We start from the raw sequence: 26956 nt of genomic DNA, 5'->3' as shown, positions 1-26956 counted from the left end.
CTACTTCATAATAATATATTTTCAGCAATTGATAGAGTAAGTTTTGGAGGATATTCACTACCATCCACATGCTACTTAATGTTGATGTAAGATTATAATATTTATACAGCATTAAATTCACTATGTTAAACTATTCAAAATAGTGGTATTAGTCTTGTTAAGGTGACTGGGTCAGAATCGGGACTGGAAAGAAAGAGTTGCCTTTGTATTTTACACACAAGAGCGTTGGCAGAGATGCCCTGTGTTTGGTGGAGGAATTTAGTGCAAATCCTGGCCTCTAACTTGAAACACAGTACCTAGAATAGGACAAACCCAACCTCTTTTCCCAGTTAGCCTGTGGAATAGTATTAGCCAATTACCTGAATTCCTTTATCACCTCTCCCCCAAATTAGGAAGCTGATGAGGGAACAACAATACACCAGTGAAAATAAAGGCATAAAAGCTAGCACAAGACATCAATTTAGAGTTCAGTGTCAGGCCTATCGAGAGAGGCATAGCACCCAATACCCAGACCAGACCCTGGAGAAGGCTGTAGACCCGATCCAGCATCAAACTCAGATATGAGTGTAACTGAAACATACTCAGGTTTTGGCATCCTGAGTATGCCTGTAGTCTTGTAGTATACTTGGAGCATCCCTTTCCCATGCACCCTTCTTAACATCTACCGTTACAACCAAGGTACCATTATTCCCACCCCTCTCTTGACTTTGAATATCTTCAGAACAACGCTTAGGAAGTGAGCTAATAGACAAAGCTTCTAAATGTACCTGCACCAGGAAGACAACTATTATGTGGTAAAATAGACTTGAGTTTTGAATCACATCACCAATAGTTGGAGTTGTGCACGTCTGATAATGTGAACGTCCTTATGACTGTAAAATTCAGGTGTGAACTATATTACCATCAGCTCTTACATCCAAGAGAATGCTTATTTTCTTTTATTAGGCAGCATAGTGTGGAACATGACTGTATTTACTGAAAAGTGTTGGAATTTACAGTTGGGCTTGTGAAACTTAACACTGGGTAAATCACAGCAACCCTGTTCTCATGCATAGAGACTCTGGAAATGCTCCTTTTTCTAAAAGACACATAGATTCACAATTTGTTAGATTTTTTTTTCTGTCCATAATTATCCCCTCTGTAACAGTCTTGAATCTTGAGTCCAACTCAACACAGGAGAGCCAATAGCATTGTTGTATCTATCTGGCTGCTCTGCTGGTTGAATCAAACTCTAGGTATAAAACAAAATTGTCATGTTGCTGCCTACAGGCATGGCACAGGAGCCTGAAATTGGTTTCTCCACCATAATTTATTCCAAAGTCGGGCAGGATCCTGTAAGGTCAGACTAAAAGATAATAACTATGGATGAGACATCTCATTTATCCCAGCCCCAGGGAGACCCTTATAGAGCGAATCTTAAAATCTCTCCCAGATTATGTTAAATAGTACAGCAGCTATGAATTTGAGACAAATAGATGTTCATTGTACTAAATAGTGTCAAAGAGTGCAAATCACTATAGGTTCGGAGAAGTCAGTGTGCTTAAAAATCTTTGAAAGACAGTCACAAAGAACTCCAGATTATGAAGAGTGAAATGATTATGAAATCTTTCAATGAGCAAACAACCTTGAACACCAAAAATCATAGAGAGTATTCCGAGAATAAACTCATCTTGCAAACAAGATAAGAAACCAGAAACTCAACGCATAATAATCACTGTGAATGAGCTACAGGACAGAGACTTAATAAAAATGTGTGCTAAAGAAATTTATGAATGTTAAAGAAATCTGAGTTCATACATTAACAGAGGAACTTAGCAAAGAGATGAAATCACTTTAAAAAAATTCAAACAAATCCCTGAGCACAAAAATACTTTCAGCAAAATTAAAATTGTAATAGACATCATTAGTAGAAAAATAGGTCATAACTAAAGAAAAAAATGAACATTCTTTGTGTAAATATACAATTGGAGAAAAAATAAAAATAATAAAAAGGAATAACAAAAAATTGTGAGAATGTCGGCACTACATTAACAAAGAATTGGGTTTAAGGGTAGTTTGAGAGAAAACGCAAAAGAGATACTTAATTCAAAAGGAATAGAAAGAAACCTTATTAAAAGAACAATAACAGAGTAGTACTCAAACCTAGAGAAAGATAAAATCACCTAGTGAGCAAAAGGACACGGTCCCTCAGGACAATGTTTGCAATCCTGGGATCCAAGCAATTTAAGAAGCTAAAGGAGGGAGGTGTTAAGTACAAGCTGACCCAGGACAATTTAATGATTTAGCATGACTTGTCTCAAAATTAAAAAAAAAAAAAAAACAGAAGAAAAAAACATATGGATACTATGCTCCTTGTGAAGGCTCTGGGCCCTAGTACCTTGAAAACAAATAAGAGCAAGAATAAGAATAAAATGACAATGAGAACAAGAATATTAATGAAATTAAGGAGGACGGTTGGAAAAGAGGAAGAAGAAGAAGAGGAGCAAGAGCCTAATACCAATACCAGTCACCACTGATAAGTACTTCAAGAAAGCCTACCGCAAGACATACAGTGAAACTCTAAGAACTATATATAATATAGTTCTTATATATATATAACTATATATAATGACTATCAAGGAGGTAAGAGAAAAAAATTACATATATAGTTGTTAATTATAAAAATATTGATGAAATTAGATAGATAGGGAAGTTTCCTCAAAAGGAGGCCAAAAAAGGTGACACTTAACATTTTGTTGACTAGAAAATAGCTGAAAGATTTCTCTCTAAAATCTTCAAGAAGATAAAGATACTCATTTCAGCACTTTAATTAAAATAATACTATAAATTGTAAACAGAGCAGTTAGGCAAGAGAATGAAATGCTGCACAGACACACTGGGCAGAAAGCAAAGCACACTGTCACACTGTCCTTTTTTTCTTTTGTAAATGAACTAGTATTCATATATATAAATCTCCAAAGACCCAAACAAAACAACTACTAGGACTAATAAATGAGTTTAGCAGTGCTGCCAAACAGAAAATCTTCATGCAATAATCAGTAACATCACTGTAAGTCAATAACCAATTATCTGACCAAGAAATTAAGAAAGTTATTCCATTTACAATAGCTAGAAAAAGCTGGGTATATATTTAACAAAAGAAATATAAGATTGTTGTAATAAAGATAATAAATATCCAGGAAGGAACTGCAGGAGACACAATTACCTGGAGAATATCTTGTGTTCATTGAGAGAAAGAATATCTATACTAACAAAATTAATCTTTACATTTAGAGGAATGTTATTCTTCACAGCACTATAAAAACAATATAAGGAATGGTGTATATGTTATTTTGAAATTCTATATCAGTGTGTTGGTTCTTTATTTATTTTAAAAAGAGGAGTGATGTGGAACCACACTCACACACATACACACACACACACACACACACACACACACACACACACACACACAAAATAGAGAAGGAATTCCAAGGAAAAAGATAGGAATGATGCCTTATACTACCTGTTTCCAAAATATAGTACCAAAGATATAATGATCTGTTGATGGCATTAATATAAAACTACTTGGCATTGCTGTAAAAATACACAGAAATATCAGTAGGATGAAGAAAAGATGATAGAAATAAAAGCATACGTCTATAACTAATGAATTTTAGACAACATACTACGAAGGTGCATTGTATAAAGATAATTTTTCAGTAATTTTTACTGAAAAAATTAGTTATCCACATGGAGGTGAATGAAATTAGCCCTAATCTCTAATTAGTTGCAGACATCAATTCAAAATGGATTAGTTTCTCAAATATAATACATAGATGTATGAAAGTGCTAAAAGAGACATAGAAAAAATTGAACATGAGATAATTTTCTTGAAAATCAGTTCCAAAAAGCATGGAAAACAAAAAAACAAAAGTTCAATCCATTTACACCAAACTAAAAATCTACACAGTAAATGAACTATATAATATAATGGACAGCACTCAGAACTGGGCAAAATGATTTGAAACCATATATAAAACATAAGGTTAATATCCAAAATGTGTAAGTAGTATTAAAACACCAATATTCAACAAACAAACAAAAATGTTTCTTTAAAAAATAAATATTTCCCAAAATATATAAAAAGTGCTTAACATTACTAATTATCTGGAAATTTAAATCAAACAATGCAAGTATTTTACCTCACTGAGAATGACTATGACAAACATGGGAACATAACAATTGCTGGTGAGGATGTAAAGAAAAGGAATAGCTCGTATCTTGGAGTTGTGAGTGTAAATAGTTGCAAGTACCTTAGATTCGGTAGTCACACGGGGTATATTTCCTATGGAAAAGAAATGAGGCTTTGAAGATAATTTTGCTCCCTTCCCCAAGTTTATTGCAAATCGTATTCACAATGACTATCAAGAAACTGCTATCTGTAAACAAAACTGTTTATTCTTCATTAAAAAGTATAAAATTTTATAATTTGTGACAACGTGAATTAGACTACAGATCACTAGAGTAAATAAAATAAGAGACACAGGAAGACAAGCATTGCATTCATTTGAAGAATGATCTCACAGATGTCAACAGTAGCAGTTGTGGATTTGGGATGTAGCTCGATTCCACAGCATTTGCCAAATATGTGAGACCTGGGTTCAATTCCTATTATGGAAAAAAGTAAATATATTGTAGGTTGCCAGAGGATGGGGAGAGCAGAGGAGCCAGGAAGAGATTCATCAGTGAATACTGAGTATTATGTAAATACAAAAAGGTTTAGTGTGTTAGTTTACAATGCCATGAATCTAGGATAATGACAATATGCAATGTATTTTTAAAAAGGAAAACAAATGATATTACATTTTTTACTGATAAAAATGATAAAGTTTAAAGTTCAGAAGTATTTAATCTGGTTTAAATATACCACAGATATCAGATTTTCTCATAAAGAACCATAAATAAGCACTAATAATTAAATTTAATTAAAAATTGTGATATCTAATTTCATCAAGAAAAAATATAAGTACCGTTTTAGTAAATAATCGTATGAGTTTTCTAAGTTTTATTTGTTTATTTAGTTAGTTAGTTTTACAGAGTCTCATTCTGTAGTGCAGGCTGGCTTGAACTCACTTATGTATTTCAGGCTGGCCTCAAACTCACAGCTATCCACCTGGCTCTGTCTCCCAAGTCCTGGGATTTTAGGCATACACCACCATCCCTAAGCTATTTTCTGAGTATTTAATGTAAAATATATGTACTTTACATAGATAATTATTAAAATATAACCAGAAATATCAGTTAAAGTATTGCAAAAATTTGAACTGAAATTACAGTTTGAAAGTAGAGATAAACATAATAACTTCCCTTAAGACCTCATTTTTCAAATCTGAAAATTTGAAAGCCAGTTTCCATTCCAGGCTGACAGCAATCTATTACTCAATCTCAAAAACAATGTGTTTTACTTAAGTTATATGATTCTTAATAAACTGTATGATGTTTTACTTTGGTGTCAAGAAATGATACTCCATAAAATGCACCAAAATAATTTTAAACATGTTCTGTTTAATTTCTTATTATTTTTATTTTGATCAAAATGTTATGACTGTGAAATAGAAATAGAAAAAATATTTTGAGACAAATGTTAACAGTCACATTTACAACTAGAACATGACACATACATCAACAACTAGAATTTTTTACATACTAATACTTTTCATTTTTATTCTTCAAACTACTACAATTTATGTAGTATATCATGGTATTTTATGATAGGGACCATCATTTATGAAAAATATAGGCTACTAATTAATGTATAATTTATAATATTTATGATAATTAACTTACTTAATCTATATGATAATGCATATAATAAAGTATTATAATTATAATATGTGCAATTATATTAAATTAGCAATGATTATTTTGAAATTAACACCAGAGAATATAATATTTCTACAAGAGCTCTGATTCCCCAAAATATCATAGTCAAATAAATTACCCTTAAATCCTATAAATCATGGCTATCCATATTAAAAAAGATACTCTATAAATTATCATTATATAGGACTTAGTAGTCTTATGAATTACACCTAGTTTTTCTTTGAGAAAAACATACCAATTCTTTTTTTTTTATTTTGAAGAGAATAAAACCAAAAGAAATAAAAAAAGAATAGAAACAATTGAAACAAAACAATGAACATGATACAAGTCTTCAAAGCAAGATTAAAGGAAATGAACAATGGCTACCTTGATGCCTCTTTCTATCTTCAAAATAACATCCTAAACCATCAAGGCAACAAAATCAAGCAAAACAGAACAGACTAACAATAATCAAAACAAAACAATGAAAGCAATATAGGACTTCAATACAATAGAAATACAGCAGTGGCTACCATAATGCATCTTTTTATCTTCAAAGTAGCTGTTTATATTATAAGATACAATAGAATCAAAGCAAAATAGAATAAAATCAATCAAAAGTAAACAATGAACATGATGTAAAGATTCAAAACAAGATATGATGGCTACTGCAAAACAGTAATGGCTACTGCAAGGCCTCTTGTTATCTTCAAAATAACAGCCCATACCATCACACATAATGAAATCAAACAAAACAGAACAGAACAAAACCAATCAAAACAAACCAATGAAAACAATACAGGACTTCAAAGCAAGACAATAGGAATACAACAGTGGCTACCATATTGCATTCTGTTATCTTCAAAGTAGCTACTTATACCATCGCACATCAAACAAAATAAAATAGAACAAAATCAATCAAAAAATAACTAATGTAATATAGGGCTTCAAAACAAGATAATAGGAAATCAATAATGGCTACTATAACACATTTTGTTATTTTTGATATAGCTGTTCATGCCATCAAATCTAATAAAATCAAACAATGCAAAACAATAACAGCAAGATAAACAGAACAATGAAAACAATACAGGGTTTCAAAACAAGATATAGATTAACAGTGGTCACTGTCTTGCCCCTCCAGACCTCTCTTCCCCTTTCATCTTTACAATGTCTGTTGTGCATTTTTGATCCCACTAACTCCATTAGTTTTTTATACGAGGGAAACAATAGGACGGTCACCCATGTACTGAACCATTTCACCCATGAGCATGATCTCAAGTTGTATCCATTTAACCACAAGATCCTCGAGGTTATTTTTCTTTATAGCTGAGTATCTTTCCATTGTATAGAAATGTCATATCTTTCTTATCCATTCTGCAGTTAATAGGTAACCTACCCCTATTTATTTTCTGATTCCATGTCACATAGAGCTTTGTTTACTCTCCTTTGACTTTTAGTCTATGAATTTCCATTTGAGTTAAATATGTTTCTTGAATAAAGCATACTGATGGATCTTGTCTCCTGATCCACTCTGCTTGTGTTTCTTTTTATTGATAAATTGAGGCCATCTATACGAATGGTTTTGGCCTGTATGCACTGGTTCATCATTGCCATGCTATTTTCCAGCTATTGGCTGCCTACATTTACCCTCCATTCAACTGTATGTCCCACTCAACTGTATGTCATACTCAACTGTATGTCCCACTTTGCTACTGTTCTGGAACCATGGTCTTTTATCTCTCTCTAGAATGTCCCTCAGTATTCTTTGTAGGGTTGGTTTCATGGTCATGAATTCCTTCAGTTGTTCTTTGTCATGGAAGTATCTTGTTGCTCCATTAATTTTGAAAGATAGCTTTTCAGGGTACATCAATCTGGGTTGGAAGTTCTTTTCTTTCAGGTCTTGAAACACTTCACTCCAAGCTCTTCTTGATTTGATGATTTGTGTTGAGAAGTCTGCAATTATTCTGATGGGTTTTCCTTTATAGGTGATCTGTTTCTTTTTATCTAACAGCTTTTCGTTCTCTATTCTTGTGTTGAATTTCTGGAATCTTAATTATTTTATGTTTGAGTGTAGATATATTTTGCTGATGGCGAGCTGGAGCTCTATATGCCTTACTTATCTGTATTTCACATCCTTTCCCCATGTTTGGGAAGTTTTCTGCTATTACTTCAGGAAGTAAAATTTTTATGTCATCTGCATTGATCTCTGCTTTCTTTGCTAACATCTATTCTTAAATTATTTTCCTTTGCATCTTTGCAGTTTTGGATAGTTTCCTAGTTCCTTGCTATTCTTAAGAGATCTTTCCTTTCATGATCACAAGTTTCACATCTGTCTTTAAGGTCTGAAAGTCTATCTTCAGTTTCATTCAAATAGTTTTGCAGCTTTCAATGGAGTTTTTAATCTCCTGGATATCTCTTTGTATCTGTTTCATACATTCTAAATCTCTCTTATATTGTTCATTTATGATTTCCCTCATTTCCCTGTGCTCCTTATTTTTTAATCTATGTCTTCTTTAGAGATGCTTAACAATTCTTTAGTTGTGCTTTTCACTTCTTCTTTTACCTGAGATAGTATTTATGTTCTAGTTGCTTTTATAGCATTATGAAGCTGTCTCTTTACATCAGTTGCCATCACTCAGAAACTTCAGGAACACAACTCCCAATCTTTTCTATATTTTCATCTCCTGGACTTGCTTTGCTTGGGTTGGAGTCTAGGGATTGCCTTTTGCTTCTTTGTCCTGACATTTGGAAGAACACTGAGTTCTTCCAAACATGCAATTAGTGGGGGTTCCAGGCACTTGCAGCATTGGCTACAATTTCTCCAGAGCATGACCATTTGGTTCTCCTGAGTTCTATTCGCCAGTGCTGGCTGCAAGTATCCAGTGGTAGCCACTGGGTGTGCTGGTGCAGGGCCAGCTTCTGTTTTTCCCACTCCATGCTGGCTAACTGGGGCAATAGTGGCCCGAGGGCTCCTATAGTGTCCATGTAGGCAGGGCCGGCTGCTGCCTCCCAACCAAGCTGATTACCTGCAGACAATGTCTTCTGATGGCTGCTAGAGTGTATGCAGAGGCAAGGCTTACCTCTGCCTCCCACCCTGAGCTTGTTACTGGTGTGCAGTATCTTCTGATGGCTGCTGGAGTGCACAAAAATTACAGTCTGGCTGCTGCCTGCGCACCAGCTGCTGCCTCCCCACCGAATTACCTATCAATAGTTACTTTATAAAATTTACAATCCTGTCCACAGAAAGATACTAAATTAATAGGAAATATTTACAATAGACATACTATCACTAATTTATAATTTTTACAGGAGATTTTGGCTAAGAGTTAGCCTGAGAGACACCGTACTTGAACCTCTGAGAAATACTGAAACTGTTCAGACTTTGGCACCTCTGGAAGATGGACTAAATGTATTTTGCATAATGACATGGACATGAGCCTTTTGGGAACTAGTAAGAAAATGTTATGATTTAGATCTAAAATGCTACTTAATGTCTTATGCCGTTCATGTTCAGAGTTGGGGCTTTCAGAAAGTAGCAGAATTTGGTGGGGGGGTTCACATAGTGGGTGAATCATTTGAGGAGGTCAAAGTTGAATGTGATGTGGAACTCATTTGAAGGAGATAAGCCATGGAGGACATAGCTTTAGAATTTTCTGTTTCTCTGTCCGTCTTCACCTCTCTCTCTCTTTGTCTGTCTCGCTCTCTCCTCTCTCATTCACTCCATCTGCTTCCTGGTTACCTAGTTTAAGCAGCTTTCATATTCTATGCTTGTGAATCATGCACATTTTTCCCTGGGGCTGGATGACCATGGACAGCAAAACCATTGCACCAGAGGTGACCTGAAATGAAGCACTCCTTTAAATTGAGGGAGCAAACATTTTTATCTCACAGAAAAGAGAGTGACTAATGTAGCCATATTCTTCTTGTGGAATCCCATAATTCTATTAAAGTTTATAAGATCTGGCTTTATATGTTATTAATTTTAATAGGGCCATAAAGGTAACATATCCTGGGGATCTTAAATAACAAAAATTCTTTTTTCAAGTTCTGAGGTTTAGAATTCTGAAGCCAAGATTTCAAGAAAGTAGCATCTCCTGAGAACTGTCTCCTCAGTTTATAAATGGCCATTTTTTACATTGTCTATCTATGGATTTTTCTGTTTACCTACTTGTATCCTAATCTCATTTTATAAGGACATAAGTAATGTTGTTAGTGTAATGTAATGCTAACTTAATTTTCATTTTAAAAACCTTCCTACAAATATAGTCACATTGTAAGGTTTTTAAATGATGAATTTATATGCACTACAACTCCACTCATAACAATACTTTAACATTAATAATTCCTGTCAACTTGTGTGGAAAAGCTTATAAGAACAACTATACAGTGTTATAAAAATATATTTAAATTCTACTTTTAAGTAATAATAGAAAGGGTATTAGTAATTATTTTAGTATTCTAATTTTGTGACTTTAATATTAGATAAACAAGGTAAAAATCATAATTCTGAAAAAATGATAAACCAACAATATTTACTAAAAATAAAACTAGGTATAAACATAAAAACTCTAATGGAGATAGCATTGTATAAGTTTTAGGATATTTGAAGGTAACTGTGCTGACATTAAAATTCATTTTTTTGCTGCTGGATGTGATGGCTTAGATCAAGAATATCTTCAAAGGTGTCACATTCTCACCTATGGTCCTTGTGGGAGCTTATTCAGTCATGGGAACTCTGTCCTTAGCAGAAAAATTGTCCACTGTTAAATTCAAGAACTGGGTGTGCTGTAGGAAGGAGGCTCTTGCCAGAAGTTTACATGACTAGGGAAGGGTGTATCTTCCTTCCTGACCCCAACCTTTTTTAATCTGCTTCCTGGTCACCTTAACCTGAGCAGCTTTGCCCATTAAGACCCTTCACTACTCTGTTTCTACATGTAAGTTTGCACTCCTGGACAAAAACTGATCAAAATCAGAGCTGAAATAAACTTTTTCTCCTTTAACTTGGGAGTGTTGGGCATTTTTCCCAGCAATGACTTGAGACTTGGAGTTGACCTCAGATGCTTTCAGAGACCAGCCTAGCACTCTATCTCCAATGTAAAAAAAACAAAAAAACAAAACAAAACAAAAAAAAAAAACCAGCCAAAATATAATTAAAAACATAAGTGGTCATGATTAATTTAGACTATAAATAAATTGCTCTCAGAAAAGGATGTTCAGTTCATGTTTTCATTAAATTGGATTATCAATTCCTGGGCTCCTGTTGGAGGTGAACAATTCCAGTTCTTTGATGTGATGGACTGAACAAAAGCCCTGAAGTATCTCTGAGCTTATCACGGGAATTTGAGAATATTTAAATTTATATGACAAATATGTCTTTGCAGTTGTTACAAAATAAATAGTTTTGAGACGAGATAATTCTGAATTTTTAAAATAACAACAACAAAAAAAACTAAGATACAGAATTTCAAAACAAATAATAGATTAATACTGGTTAATATATTGTTTATTGTTATTTTCTAAGAGGTTGTTAGGATTAAAAGATATAGACAATAAAAAATAATTGAACAATGAAAACACAAACTGTCCTGTTTGATGAACTAACAGAGATAAGAAGTACACTTATCTATCATGTATATAATATGAATATATATATATATATATAATCTTTTCCCTTTTTTCTTTTCCTCCTTCCCCTATCCCAGTTGTTCTTTTTTTTTTTTTTTGAGCAGCTTCTCTTTCACATTCACAATATCTGTTAAATATATTGGATATTATTTATTCTTTCAGATTTTTACAGTAGGGAGACAGTACTATTTTTATGTATTTGAGTCTGATTTATTTCACTTATGAACACGGTCTGAAGTTGCAGTCATTTTTCTATAAAAGCATCGAGTTTATCAGTCATTATAGCTGAGTAATACTCCATTTATAAAATATCACATTTCTTTTTTATTCATTCTGTGGTTGATGGACGTCTGAGTTGTTTCTCAGATTTAGCTATTACAAATTTTGCTGCTATAAACATGGGTGCACATACATTGCTCTGGTATGAAGTTTTCAATGCTTCTGGGAATATACCCCAAATGGGAAAACCTGGGTTGAATGGGACTGCCAATCGTAGTTTTATGAGGAATCACCACACTAATTACCATCGTGATTATGTCTGCATTCCTTTTCCCCATAGTCCCATTCACATTTGTTATTATTTGCTTTTTTGAGATAGCCATTCTTTCTGGAGTGAGCTGGAATCTGAAAGTGGTTTTAATTTGCAATTGTTGAATGATCAATTACATTGAACATTTCTTCATATATTTATTTGTCATTTGTATTTCTTTATCTTAGAAGTACATGTTAATCTCAGATGCTCATGTTTGGGTTGGGTATTTGACTTTGGGGGACCTAATTGCTTTTCAATTCTTTATATATTCCACATATAGTCCTATGTCTGAGGGACAGTTGGATATTTTTTTTCCTATTCTGTGAGTTTACTTTTCACCCTGTTTGTGATTTATTTTGATGTGCAATACCGTTTTAATAAGATGAGATCACAGTTGTTGATTCTTTTAAGTACTTCTCGTGTTGTTTGCATTTTATACTTCAACTATTTTCATTGTAATATTTTTATTTTGATCCATTTTACTTTAATATTATGGATTTTTTGAGTGAATTCAGTATGTTTACAAGGGTCCTGTGAATCAGAGGAAATGCAACTGAGCAGGAAATAATAATAACCAGCACAGAGTTGAAAGTACTGCAGTGCTCATGTCTGTCAAGAAGTGGAAAAAAATCACAAGCTGAGAAACTCGCTAAGCTAACTTTGCAATAATTTGTAATAGCTGCAGGAGGAAAGTAATACAAGGGGTAACTGGAACCCTTCTCAGGGTCCCAGAGAAATGTGGGAAACCATTTCAAGCTGGTTAACATCAAAAGAATTTTTTTTTTCCCAATCCATCATGGAGACTTCTAGGACTTTTCCCAAATCTCAAAAATAATGTTTGTTTGTTTTCTTTTAATCCTTATTGTGTTTAAAAAATTCTATTGAGATGTTGCCATTTCAATACCTATAAGCCGTGCCATATCCAAACTGCAGGCCTTTTCCTCAGACCTCGGGCTACTGACTCTGCCCGAGTAAGAAGCTGCACCTGTGTTCCAGCGAAACTATTGTGGAACAGTATTATCTGCCATTCTTCTTCTTCTGCTATTTTATTTCCATTAACAATGCATTTCTCAGCCCTTCTTCCTCTAGTCAAATTTTTTTAGTTAGTGCATATGGACACTCCTCCTTGATATTAGCAAGACGCATAAAGCAGAAAACAAACAAACATCTTTTGCCTATACTTGTAAGGAATAAGAAATTACCTTAAGTTGTCACATATTAATTTTTTTTTAAATCCTGGAGACAATAGAGTATCTGCCTTTCTCTCTTGCCATACATGTAAAAATAGGAAATGTCTTTGCATTAATTATTGTGAGCTTGTTTTTTACTACAACCTGTGTCTTCCTCACGTACTATCAAGCAAGGGAATATTAATTTGCCTCAATATGCTGTACTTAAAATAGAAGGTTATAAAAAAGAAAATGTTTGCAGACTTCAAGCTTCTCAGGACATTTCTCCAAATATACTTGTAGGATTAATCCCAGAGGTAGATCACTTCATTCTGGATTCTTTATTTTTTCTGTCTCTATATTTCATAATCAGAGTGTGGACAATGCCTGATAACCACAGCATCAGGGATACAGTAAGTAAAATAAATCATTCTAATGTTATCATTATAGACTTGGGTTTGAGGATGAATATTATATTATTGACATATTCATAACATTTAGGTTTTGAATTCTTTAATCTTCAATCACATAACCAACCACAGTATAATTATGGTAGCTCAATGATATTTTAAACAAGAGTTTATTGCATTACTGTTCAATAGAATAATTTCAGTATCTTCTTTTAATAATACTTAAATGTCTCTCTAATAAATCAAACTAAAGCATATCAACATTTTTGGAGAAATTGTATTTATACATATTTCATCAAGGAAGCATCCTTAATGAAATAAATGATGGGCAGAACAACCAGTTTTATTGTTAATCTTTCGTCCTGACATCTTTTACCATTTATTTCATTTATAATGTTTCATGGAGGTTATAAATACTTCAAATGATATATTAACCTCTTGTATTTTTAATACAACAAATTGTACTGAAAAGAGACCTCTAGTTTTTATAACTTCCATGAGCTAATTACATTCATAAATAAATATATACTTTGGAAAGGAAATTAATGTTTTATTTTGTTTATCCATCCTTTAGATATTGCTTAAAGTAGATTTTGAGCTTTCAAAATATACTCTAATATCGATGTAATTAAATACCCATATATATGACTAATTTTAGGGGTGCATGATACTTATTAATTTATATATTATGTTGATTAATTTCAATTTCCCAATCTTAGAGGGAAAGGAAACACAAAACACTTATTAAACCTGTGCGACTTTTAAATACGATTCTGAAATACAAATTTTAAAACTTAACTATGTTTTTATTTAACTTATAGGAACTTATTTTCACTTTCTAATTTTCCCTGTTTCATATACAGAAAATATAAACACAATAAATTCTTAAATAATAAAAACATTCCTAGTAATTTTTTAATTAACTTAGTTAATATTTGTGTAAACATGTAGTATGTATTTATATATATTAAATTCTCTTTAAATCATTTTTATTATCATCAACATCATCATCATCATCCTCTTTTAAATGTCTCTTTTTAAGATAAATATATTACAAGAATAAAAGTAAGTACGTGGCCATGCCAGTAGAGGAGGTCATTCATAAGCATTAATATTTTTACGAATCATAGTTATGCAATAAAAACAATAATATATACCAAACTTGTAAAAATTGGAAAATAAGGTATTTATTTGAAGTCTATTAAAGTTACTAAGCAAACTGCTATTGTCTTTGATTGCAAAAACTACCACAATTCTTCCCATTCCTATTTGTGTATTATTTAAATTCTGATTGTGAATCTTCTCTAATGAATGGCTGAAACCTATGTTGCATTTAGCGACCGGGTTTGATCAAGGAACGATGAACACATGTGACACCAGCAGATGTCATAGTACTTAACCATTTGAGTATTTATATCTCAATGGCTTTGGACTAGCCTGCTCATTGTGGTAAGATATGGGGTCAAGTTAGTCCCACTGTTGCCACAAAATTTAGGTAGGAATTCTCTAAAATATCCACCGCCAACTGCTGTGCTAAGAATTCTGATAGTTTGTCTTGTACCAACAAATGGGTGTTACCAGCATGGTGAATTTTGGAGATTCCAATAGCTATATTTCTATTTGCTTTTCATCAAATTTTCTTCTGGCTTGTGGCTACAGAAAAGTGACAACACATTACTCTAGTACTACCTGGGACTCTTGGATTCAAAGTGTCACCTAACAAACAAAAAAAAAAAGTAGACTTCTTTAGTGACACACGATGCAATATGTTTTCATATGTTTAATTTTTATCAGTTCACAAGCTGCCACACTTGGCAAGGAGTCTATTGATATCTTTTTCCATTTCTATGTTATATTTCTCTTCTGACTGAGATATAAGGTTTCTTTTTAAAGATTTTATATATACTTTGTATATAGTTATTTTACCAGGGTCTTTTATTTTCTATGTAATTTTTAGATTCATGTTCCCAAAACTCATAAAACAAAAGCTGCATTACACAATTTCTATCATTCATATTGGTGAGAACTAACATCTTTAGTCTGTCTATCCATAAATGCAAAACATTTATTAATTTGTAAAGTGCATATTAATTTTTAAAATCAGTTTTTCTATTTTTAATTATAAAATCTTTTATCTAGTCTGTTAGAGTCAAACTTACTTAAGTCTTTCTGGGAAGTTCTAATGTATGGTAGTAATATTTTTAATTCTACTTCTTTATGCATCAAATGTTATAAAGCGATTGGCATTTATTTGTTGATCATGAATCCTGAAACTCTTTTGTAATCCTGTTAGTTCAGAGAGGTTTTGTACAATTTTTATTTTATTTTGATTTTTCCTTGTTTTATTTTTGTTTCATTATCATTTTTCAGACATTCCGTAGTAGGTGATTACATTATCTAGAAATAGATAGTCATAATATTTCCTTTCTAATTTGTATATATTTTACTTCCTTTTGTTATATTACTGCATTAATTAGGGCATGTCCATGAAACTGAAAAGGAATAGTGAAAGGATAAATATTATACTTTTTGCCAGTCTTTTCAAAATTTCAGTGATACAATCTGTGAGCAATTGTGAGTTTGCCTACAGTAACCTGATGATGTGATGGATTACATTAATTGATTTAAATATTGAACATCCTAATACTTGACTTAATAATATAACAGTTTTTATACATTTTTGGATTGAACATACTTTTGGATTTTTGTTCATGAGAGACATTGATTTACATATATCTTTCTTTTCTACATTAATTTTTTTCAATTTTATTAAGTTCTGCTCACTTTTTTTCCCTCCTGTTTGCTTTGTGTTGATGGGATTTTTTTAGCCTACAAGACAGTTTAATTTATTTGTTATGGATTTTTTATTCAGTTATGCATTGAATCATATATTTCCCTCTACACACTACTTAGGTGTATGATTAAATTTTGATAAATTATTGTCTTATTTTTATTTATCGCACATTGCTAATTTTTTCTGTTGAGATGTTTTATTTGGACTCTAATACTATAAGTATTTTCTGTTATATTCAAATATATTATGATTCTGCTTTCTCTTTCTTATTCTTTGTTAAATTTCATTCTAAGCTGAGAATATACATTGGTCACCTTCTATTTCTTTAAATTTCTTAGTGTGTGTTATAGCCTGGAATCTGGAATTTCTTCATGCCTCATAAAGAGTTTGGAAAAAAAAATGTGTATTCTGTTTTTCTGATTGAAGTAGTCTTATGTGTTAATTTTATTTAGCTAATTAGCAATACTACTGAATCCTTGAATGCCCTAAATCATTATCAATATACGTGATCTCCTATTTCTGAAAAGAGTGTTGGAGTCCCTAAATATAATAATGCATGTTATCTGTTTTTTGAAACTCTCAGTTGCTGACTCACAATTGATGATCTCATTTTAGTTGTGTACAAGTTAAAGATTTTTTCTGTCCTTGAGATTTGAACAATTTTAACTTTAAGCAATATACCCTTATGTATCTGTGATAATTTTCCTTAATACTCAGTCTGCTCCATTAGAAATTGATATAATTCCTCCACTTCTTTTGATAATTAATGTTTTATCTTATATGTTTACTTATAAAATGCATGTCTTTCACTTATGGATATGGTCTCAAGTCGCATCAATCGATCTATAAAAGCCTCAATGTGGTCCTTCTGTAAAGTACTCCATTGTATAAAAATAGCACATCTTTTTTTTTTTTAGCAGTTCCTTTGTTGATGGACATTTAGGTTGCTTCCAATATTTAGCTATTACAAATTGTGCTGTTATAAAAATGGGTGCAAATGAAAAATGTGTGGTATGATGTTTTCAATTCCTCTGGGATTATACCCAAAAGTGGAATCACTGGGTCAAATAAGATTTCCAATGCCAGCTCTTTGAGGAACCTCCAGACGGAATTCTACAGCAGTCTACATTCCCCCCAAAAGTGCATAAGAGTTCTTTTTTCTCTGCAGCCTCTCCAATATTTGTTATTGTTGCTTTTCAAGATCCTGGTTATTCTCTCTGGAGTGAGATAGAATCTCAGTGTTGTTTTAATTTGTATTTCTTTAATGGCCAATGATGCTTAACGTTTTTATGTATTTATTTAGCATTTGTTTTTCTTCAGCCGAGAAGTGTGTAAATACTTATGTCTTCCTAGTGTATAGAACTGAAAGAGTAAATAAGACACAAAATCTTTAATAAATACTGTGAAAGAGTAAGGAATTGCTCAAAGGGAAAATATATCAGATAGAGAGAAAGAGAAAAGAAAGAAGGAAAAAGAAAAAAGATACATATTTGTTTATACACACGAGATAGTTAAGATGATTGTTCTACTAATTATATTACTTCTTGAGGAAAACAACATTCATAGGATGAGACCGAAATTGCACATTTATGTCTGGTAATATGAGTGACTCTTTTGAAGATAACTTTGCAAAATAACCATATTAGTTATATTCCTACCACCTTGTTTTGAAATACTATATTGTTACTATTTGGGGCTCTGTTACTGTTGTTTGTCTCTTTTGTTTCTTGTTTTTCTTGTATTTTGTTTTGTTTTTTTGTATTTTCCCTCTAACACAGAAAGGATAGATGCACATGTATAAGGTTATACATGTCTAGATCTTTTCCTAAAGAATTTACAAGAATTGATTTTATTACATGTAATGCTATGAACAGGTACTTCGAAGAGAATAAGACACTAATGGAGCTATCATTGATTTCCTATCATCTTGCTTTGAAGTCATCTTGTTTTGATTAGTTTTATTATGTTTTCTATTATTTGACTTCAATACGGGTGAAGATGTGGACAACTATTTTAAAGAGAACAGGAAACTGTCATAGCCATTGTTGATTTTCCTATTGTCTGGTTTTGAAGGCCTGCCATGCTTTCATTCTTTTGTTTTGACTGATTTTATACTAATTTTATTGTTTGAATTCATCATGTGTGAAGGTATAGACAACTATTTCAATGAAAACAAAAGACATTTTGGTAGCCACCTATGGTCTTGTTTTGAAATCTTATGTTGTTTGCATTATTTTCTTCTGACTTGCTTTGTCCTGTTTTGTTTTGTTTTATTCTCTTCAAACTAAAATTCAAAATAAAATTTAAAATGCATGCCTTTGTATTAAAAATGAAATTTTTACATAAATAGTTTTGAGTTTCTCATTTACATTGACAGCTTCTCTTTTTGTTCTGGTGTAGTTTATGTAGTTGGTATTGAAGGTGATTGATATAGATAAGCATTTACTGTAGTGTTATTGTTTCTTGTTTATTGATCTTATTCTTGTGCTCATTTTTGTTTTCCATTCTTTTTGACATTTGTGGATTTAATTATTTTGTATGATTTCATTTTCTTTATCTATTTTTATCTTGTCAAATCAATTATAACTTTTTGTTTCAATTTACTGTTCCTAGTAAGATACCCATTTTTTACTAATCTACCTACTTTTGCGCTTTTTTAAAAAAAAATTCTGATTTACTGTAGTTTGAATGTGATAGGCACATATGTATAGCACGTTTTCCACATTTTTGCATCTCTATATTCATATTTCTGGATATGTAGCTTGGCTTTTAACAATAGTTTGGTTTGCAGTTTTTACTGATTTATATATATATATATATTTCTTTCTGATTTTCTCTTTTTTCTCTCTCTTGCTAGTATTTCAATATGTGTATTATTCCTTTCTTATTATTCCCACTTCTTGGGTATCTTTGTTCCATTGGTCTATTCAGTATTGCTCTGTTCTTTAGTCCTCAGCTTTAGAAATGTATATTGCTGCATCATCAACCTCAGTGTTCCCTTTCCATCCGTCCTTACTGACTTCATTAGAAGTTATCTTCCTTTATGTTACAGTCACTTTTATCCATAGCACTTTTATAAGGTTCTGTTTACCTTTGCAATTCTCTTCTTCCATGGTGTGGACTTTATCATGTACAGTTCTTATTATACTAATTGTGTTGATTTTGACATCTAGTCTGTGAATTGCAATATCCTTTTTTACATAAATCTAAATATGATACCTATTCTTCATCTTCAAAGTGTATTTTTTGCTACTTAGAATGGCTTGTAATTTTTTTCACCATAGAAGTTCATAAAGTACTGGGTAAAAGGGTGTATAGAAAATACAGCTTCAATGATAATGATAAAGTGTAGAGAGATGAATTGCTTTCCATAAGCCCATTATTAGATTTAACTCCTTTAGTGTACTGTAAAGTTGAACTGTGAGCTTCACAGTTATCTCTGTTTTCTCCCACATGTAGTGAGACTGAACAATCTGGAAAAAGATGAGTTCTGTAATGCTTCCTCACCGTGTAGTCGACCAGAGTCAGAGTGTTCCTTTCCACAGCTGCATTAGGTCAGATGCAATCCTGATAGCTTAGGCTTTGATAACATACCTCCTTTTGAGGGAGAATCTTATTAAGAACATAATGCTCTGGCATATTTTGAAATGCTTATTATGATGAACAAGTAAGAATATTTTCTTTTCATCTTCAAATAAGAAAAGGAATTGAATTCACCTGGTGTGAAGACTGTGCTGGATTTAGCTCACAGTCTTGTCTCCTCTGCTTTCTACAATTTATCAATTAACATTTAGATTTTTCTATGGAATACTAGCCTCCCACGGGGGTTTCTGCTTGAATGACTCATATCTCTACATCTACCTGTTTCTCTCTCTACTTTTGGGTTCAGCAGTGAATCTTGTAGCCTTAATTCTCTGAAACATAATTTAATACTTTTTAGACATTTTAAGATTTTAAAAAAATTTTATTTGCTGTTTTCTAGGTAGTGATGTCTAAATTTTCCTATGCTGTATCAGAAACCGAAGGACCCATATTCAGCACTGAAATAATAACCTTTAACCTAGATTTTCTGTTCTGGTTTTTTTGTTTGTGTGTGTTTTAATACATGTTTGTGATAAATGCAGTTTACATTCTTCTTGGAGAGTAGGTATATACATATAATACATTTAGTTTCTTTTTCTTTTAAATCCCTTTCCTCTTCCCACCTCTCTCCATTCTCTTCCTCTAAATCCCCATTCCTCATTTTCAGTCATGTTGATATTATGCATGTTAGCTCAGCTTTATAGCATACTATTCTTACATTCACTTTCGTTGTTAGAATCCTGTACAGGACATATCACAGTTCTATTTGCCTTCCCCTTTCTTTTGCCCTCAGTTTTCTGGGCTCTTCCCCATTTGCAAGAGCCCTCTCCTCCTGTTTCTTTCTATCCGAGGTTTATTATGCTCTTTATATTTTGCCTTGCTCAAATGAGAGATTCAATACTTTGTGTGTCTACTTTATTTCATTCAGCATTGTATTTTCCAGTTAGAACTATATTCTCATAGATCTCTCAAATTTGTCCTTACTGCTAAGTAGTAGCAGTGACTTACTGCTAAGTAGTTTTTGATTATAAATAGATACAACATTTTATTTATCCATTCATCTGTTGCTTCCAGGATTTAGCTATTATGAATTGTACTTTTATAAATATTGGTATGCATACATTGCTTTAATACGATGTCTATAACTTTTAGAAGATATTTGGAAAGGAAAAAACTGGGTCATGTGGAGTTTCTAATTTTGGTGCCTTGAGATATCTCCATACAGATTTCTATAGTCATACTAGTTTACATTCTCACCAACAATGTAGGAGCATACTATTTTCTCTGCAACCATGCTAGTACTTTTTTTGTAACCTCTTAAGTTTTAATTTTAATTTTTTATTACTTTTAATGTAGTAAAATACAACAGAACAAGACAGAACAATACCAAATGAGTCAATGCAGTGAAATTGGTACAGAACATCACAGCAGGTTACCAGATTAACAGCAATAGGTACCACAGTAGATCTTGTTATCTTCACAACAGTTGTCCTTTCAATCAGGTATAGCAAAATCAAACAAAATAGAGCACATTATATAACTTATCAAAACAGAATACTTAATAGTGCAATAAAATTTGTCATAATAAAGCAAAACAGTGATAACAGTATTTGCCTTCAAAGAATGGTAGAAGGAAATTCTCTTATCTGCTATATTGCATATGGTCAACCTCCAAAGGGATGCTTAGACCTCTGGTTTCCTTTTGCTAATGGCGGGGGATGTATGTTTGATTCTCAACCTGTGCACTGGTAGGCTCACAGCTGCTTACCAGGGAGGCAAGCAGGTTGCTTTGTTTCCCAGCAGCCTAAGTTCCAACATGGCATGTATCTTTGGAGACCCTGGCTGGTTCTCTCCCTGGGACATTCTTATTGATTGTCATTCTTTCTAGTGTAAGAAAGGAATATTCACATTGTTTTAATGTCCATTTCTTTAATGTGAGAAGTATTGAAAATTTTTTTCTATAGCTGTTGGCTGTTTTGAGAAGCATCTGTTCAGTCTGTTTATTTTACTTGCCCATTTCTTTATTGGGTATTTTATTTTAAATGGTCTTGTATTTTTGGAGTTCTTTAATTATTTTGATGTCATTCTTTGTCTGTGAAATACTTTGTACTTTTTCCATTCTGTGGGTTGTCTATTCACTCACTGTTTGATTCTTTTACTATATAAATGTCTGATATGATGCTATTTTTTGCTTTTCATGTCTTCTCTTGTGAAGTTGTAGTTCTATTTAGGAAATACTTTCTACACCTTTAAGTTGAAGTATCTTACCTATTTTATCTTCCATTAGACTCAATAGTTATGTTTTAATGTTTAGATGGCTGATCTATTTTGATGTTAGTTTAGTACAATAATGTGGTAATAAATACAGGTCCAATTTCAATCTTCAAACAGATATCCAGTTTCCCAGCAACATTCATTGAATAGACTGTATTTACTCCATATGGGCTGTTAGCCATGTTTTTAGATCAAATAACTGAATGTTTCTAGCAATGATTCTGTGTTCTCTATTCTGTTCCACTGCTCCGCATATGTGTTTTTGTACCAGTACCATGAGGTTTTTATCACTGTTGCTTTATCATGCAGCTTAAGTGTTAGATAAACTTGCATTGATACTATTCAAATTCAGTGCATTTAGGATCTAGATAAACAATTCAAACTATCATTTTCAATTTTATTTAGATAAATTTAGAATAATTCACATTACAAAGTCACATTCATAAATTCATTGAAATCTAAACAAGTATCAAGTCTCTCAATATTTTTAACTATGAAAATTGTGATAAAATAATAACACACTACCTGATAGACTTTGATGGCTTCTATCTGAGGGAAAATATATATTTTAAGAAGATTCAGTATGTATTACTACCGTTTCTACTGTTTAATATTCTCTTGGTACTAATTTACATAAATTAATATTCCAAGTTCAGTAAGCCCTTCTCAATCTGATCTATGTGATTAATTGCAACATGTTGAAGCAGAGTTATTCACAGTAAAGTGATATATGATTCATTTTACAATTTTTAACTGCTTTCTGTGTTTAGCCTGTATGGGAAAAATTAAAGCATTAAAATATAAAGAATATATCATTTTTACCTGTCTTGAAATTGACAAGAAATGGCATCTGACAATATTAGTCTCTGAGGATTCAATGTCTTGTATCACTGCTCTACTCCCAATATTAGCATATAAGTGCTTTTTCAGAAAAAACAAAAGCCATATTTTATTATATTTCTTTTAATAACATAATTTCTCTTCCAGTTTTTTTTTTTTTCTATTGCAAAACCTTGGGTATATCTACTGCTTTTTTAGTTACAAAAGTAAAAATGGGAATACACTAGAAGTGAACATATGAGACAAGATGTAAATTCATTGTAATCTTTTTTCTTAAGTAACGTAGAAAGATGGGCAGCACAGTGATCTGTGCTCTATTTGAATGCTGTTACATTTTGGATTGTGAGTGCACCCCAAAACCCCCTGTGCTCATATGCAGGGTTTTAGCAGGTGATTGAACCATCAGAGCCACATAAATGACCTATAGTTGGGAATGTCTGGTTTAAAGAGAACAATTGCAGGATATGAGTTGGAAGAGTAAGTGTGACTCTTGGCCTTGTTCTTTGCTTCTGTCTCTGTTTCCTGATTACCATGAGAGCTTTTCTACACCCAGTTGCTGCCATCATGCCGTTTCTGTGTGTAAGAAAGCTGAGCAAGGACTGAAATTTCTGAAACATGAACCAAAATAAACTTCCCCTCCCTAACATAAGTTGTGAAAATTTGATACTGTTCCCAAGCAACAAGAAATTGACTGCAATGAACATTTTGCTGCTAAACTCATAGAAAATAGTTTTGGGTCATTTTAAACGATAGTTCAGTAAGATTTGTCATTTTCTGATTTTTTTCTCCAAAAATGTTACTCAATTTTGATTTAAAAATATACAGAGAATTCAACATTTAAAGAGTGTACTGAACAGGATCCTGTCTCCAAATATGTTCATAGTACTATATCCAGACACTGTAAATGCATTACCTTATATGGTGAAGGGACTTTGAAGATGTGATTAAATTAAGAGTTTCGGAAATCAAAGTGAGATATACTGAATAACCAAACGAAATCTCTGTAATTTCAAAGGAAAGAATAAAGAGAATAGAGTCCATCTGGAAAGGAGGTAGTATTATAGATGCAGAAATCAAAGAATCACAGAAAACATTGAAGATGTGAGTTTGCTACGTTTGTTCAAATAAGGATCATGTTACGAGGAATGCTCTTTAGAAACATTAGAGACAAAATGTAAATATTTCCACCTAATATTTTGATGTTAGCCATATGGGACTTATTTTAATACTTCTGACCTTAAAAATATCTTAGGAAAAAACATTTGTGCTGTTTTGAGCCAGGACTACGCTGTGACAATTTGCTGGAAGATTAGAGATTATTCCATTATGAAACATACCTTTTCTTTCAAGCATGCATGCTTGATCCATGTTACAAATCACAAAGCACACAGTATCAAATATCAAAATAAGACATCAAAAATAGATGATTGATTTGAAAATCAAGGTATGTTTCTGGAAATTAAACAATATTTGACCTAAGTATACTAAGTAATCTAGAAATAAAAGTTTACATGTAGAAATCATTAAAATAGAAGAAAAATTAGTTTAGTTTGGACGGTCCCATACTTGTTAAAGGGTGCTCATCAATTCTCTTGCTATCAATGACCGTGGCTTCGGCTTTTGGACTTCGTGAACATTGAACTCTTTCTAAAGAAGGATGAACTGGAGTCATTTGTATGAAAACGTGTACACTTTGAGATTGTAATGTCAAGTAAAATGAATCAGAGTCACAAAATATGAATAAATTAATGAGAGAAATAAAAGATTATAGGAAAACAGAAAGATGAATCATTTTTCATATGGAAAAGTGAACAGAGATGGAAGAAGGGAGGAAAGTGGGGAAGGATGAGAAAAGACTAAGCTAAGATGTGTTATGTGTGTGTAACAACTCCCTGCTGTGAATCTAATCATTATGGGTCACAAACTTATGGATTAAAAATAAAATAAATGTCAAAAACAAAAAGAAGAATAAAACAGAGAATGGGAAGAAAAACCTCTAGTGAAGTAAAGACAAAACAATGTGCAACATGTTAATTGACACTGAAAATAAGGAGAAAGTAAACAACAGTATTATAGTTGGAAATACATTATCAGAGTAAAATAATAAGACAATCAAACCTTGTATTAAGGAAAAAGTGTGTTTGTTAGAATACAAATCATGAATATTTAATATGAAGTGTAGCATCTAAAATACAGTAAACTATAATGTAGCTATCACAAAAAAGGAAAATGATATATTTTGATGAGTTCTTCAAGTTGTCCCTCCAAAATGGAAATGATACAAATATTGTATAATAGGTTTTTATATAGCTCATAGATAATTGCCATATAAATTATATACACATATTATGATAACATACAAATTCAAATTACGTGAATCGGATAAGTACCATTTTTGTACATGGTGCATAAATATAGTTCAGTGATAATTTACATTTAAAATAAGCTCAAAAGACAAATAGTTATTTGAAAGCAAATTTTAAAAAAGTATTGGTTCTTGGAGTCAGATGTGCTGGTGCATGCCTACAACTCAAGAACTTGGGAGACTGAGGCAGGAGCGTTGCCAAGGCTTGGCCAACATAGTGAGTTTAAGGACACCCTGAACTACATAGTGAGACCCTGTCTCAGAACAAAAGCAAAGTATTATTTCTATGCAACAACATAATATCAACTGTTATATTTATGCGTAACTATAAACCTACAGACCTTATAAAATTCCTATTTTTATCTTGAATTAAAATAATATGTGAAGTTGCATAAATATAATAAATAATGAAAGTGTAAATTCTTTAACTGCATGGTTATTTTATAACATCTGTACTCAATATCTTGGGCATGGCATTGATTTTGAGTTTACGTAATAAACAAGGTAAGACATGGTGGTGCACACCTACGATCCCAGCACTGTGGGGGTGGAAGCAGGACAATTGCTATGAATTTCAGTTCAGTTTGGGCTACAAGGTGAGTTCAAGGCCAAAGTGAACTGCATAGAGAAACCCTCTTTCTAAATAAAGAAAATTAATGCTACTTCTACTAAATAGTATAACTTCAAAAACTCTATTTATACATTTCTTACAATTTGGCACCATTTTTCTAATTTTGAGATATGTTGTTAAATAACGTACTTCACCCTAGTTATCAGAAAAATGCGGGGCAAGAGATTTAGGTCAGCAGCATAAGTGCCTGCCTTGCAAGCATGCGGTTGTGAATTTGATCCCCGGTAACAAAAATAAATAAATAAATAGATTTAATGTTTCAATTTTAATATTTAGATCCTTGATCCATTTAGACTTTAGTTTTATGCATGGTGATAGGCATGCGTCTAGTTTCAGTCTTCGGCATGTGGAGAGACAATTTTTCCAACACTATTTATTAAAGAGGCTATCCTTCTTTTAATGAATATGTTACATCTCTTTGTCAAATATCAGGGGGCTGAGTGTCTTTGTAGTTGTGTTTGTAACTTCTAATCTGTTCCAGTGATTTTATCACTGGTGGCTTTGTAGCATGGTTTCAAGTCAAGAATTGAAATGCCTCCTGCCTTGCCTTTGTTGCCCAGAATTGCCTTTGCTCTTCTTGGTGTCTTCTGTTTCCAGGTGAATTTTCATAATATTTTCTCTAGATCTGTGAGGTATGTTAATAGTTTTTGATTGGGATTGCATTAAAACTGTATAACAGTTTTGTGAGTATTGTGTTTCTCACAATGTTGGTTCTTCCTAACCAAGAGCAAGGAATATCCTTCCATTTTCTAATATCCTTTTAATCTCTGTTTTTAGAGTAGCATAGTTTTCAGCATATAGATCTTTTACATTCTTGGTTAGGTTGATTCCTAAGTATTTCAGTTTTGTAGATGCTATTGTGAAAGGCAATATTTCCACAATTTCTC

This window comes from Cavia porcellus, unplaced genomic scaffold (assembly GCF_034190915.1).
Source record: "Cavia porcellus strain 051 isolate PalLab524CR breed Dunkin Hartley unplaced genomic scaffold, mCavPor4.1 scaffold_11, whole genome shotgun sequence".
NCBI lineage: Eukaryota > Metazoa > Chordata > Mammalia > Rodentia > Caviidae > Cavia > Cavia porcellus.
The sequence above is the reverse complement of the archived record's forward strand: the minus strand, read 5'-3'. Positions refer to the sequence as shown.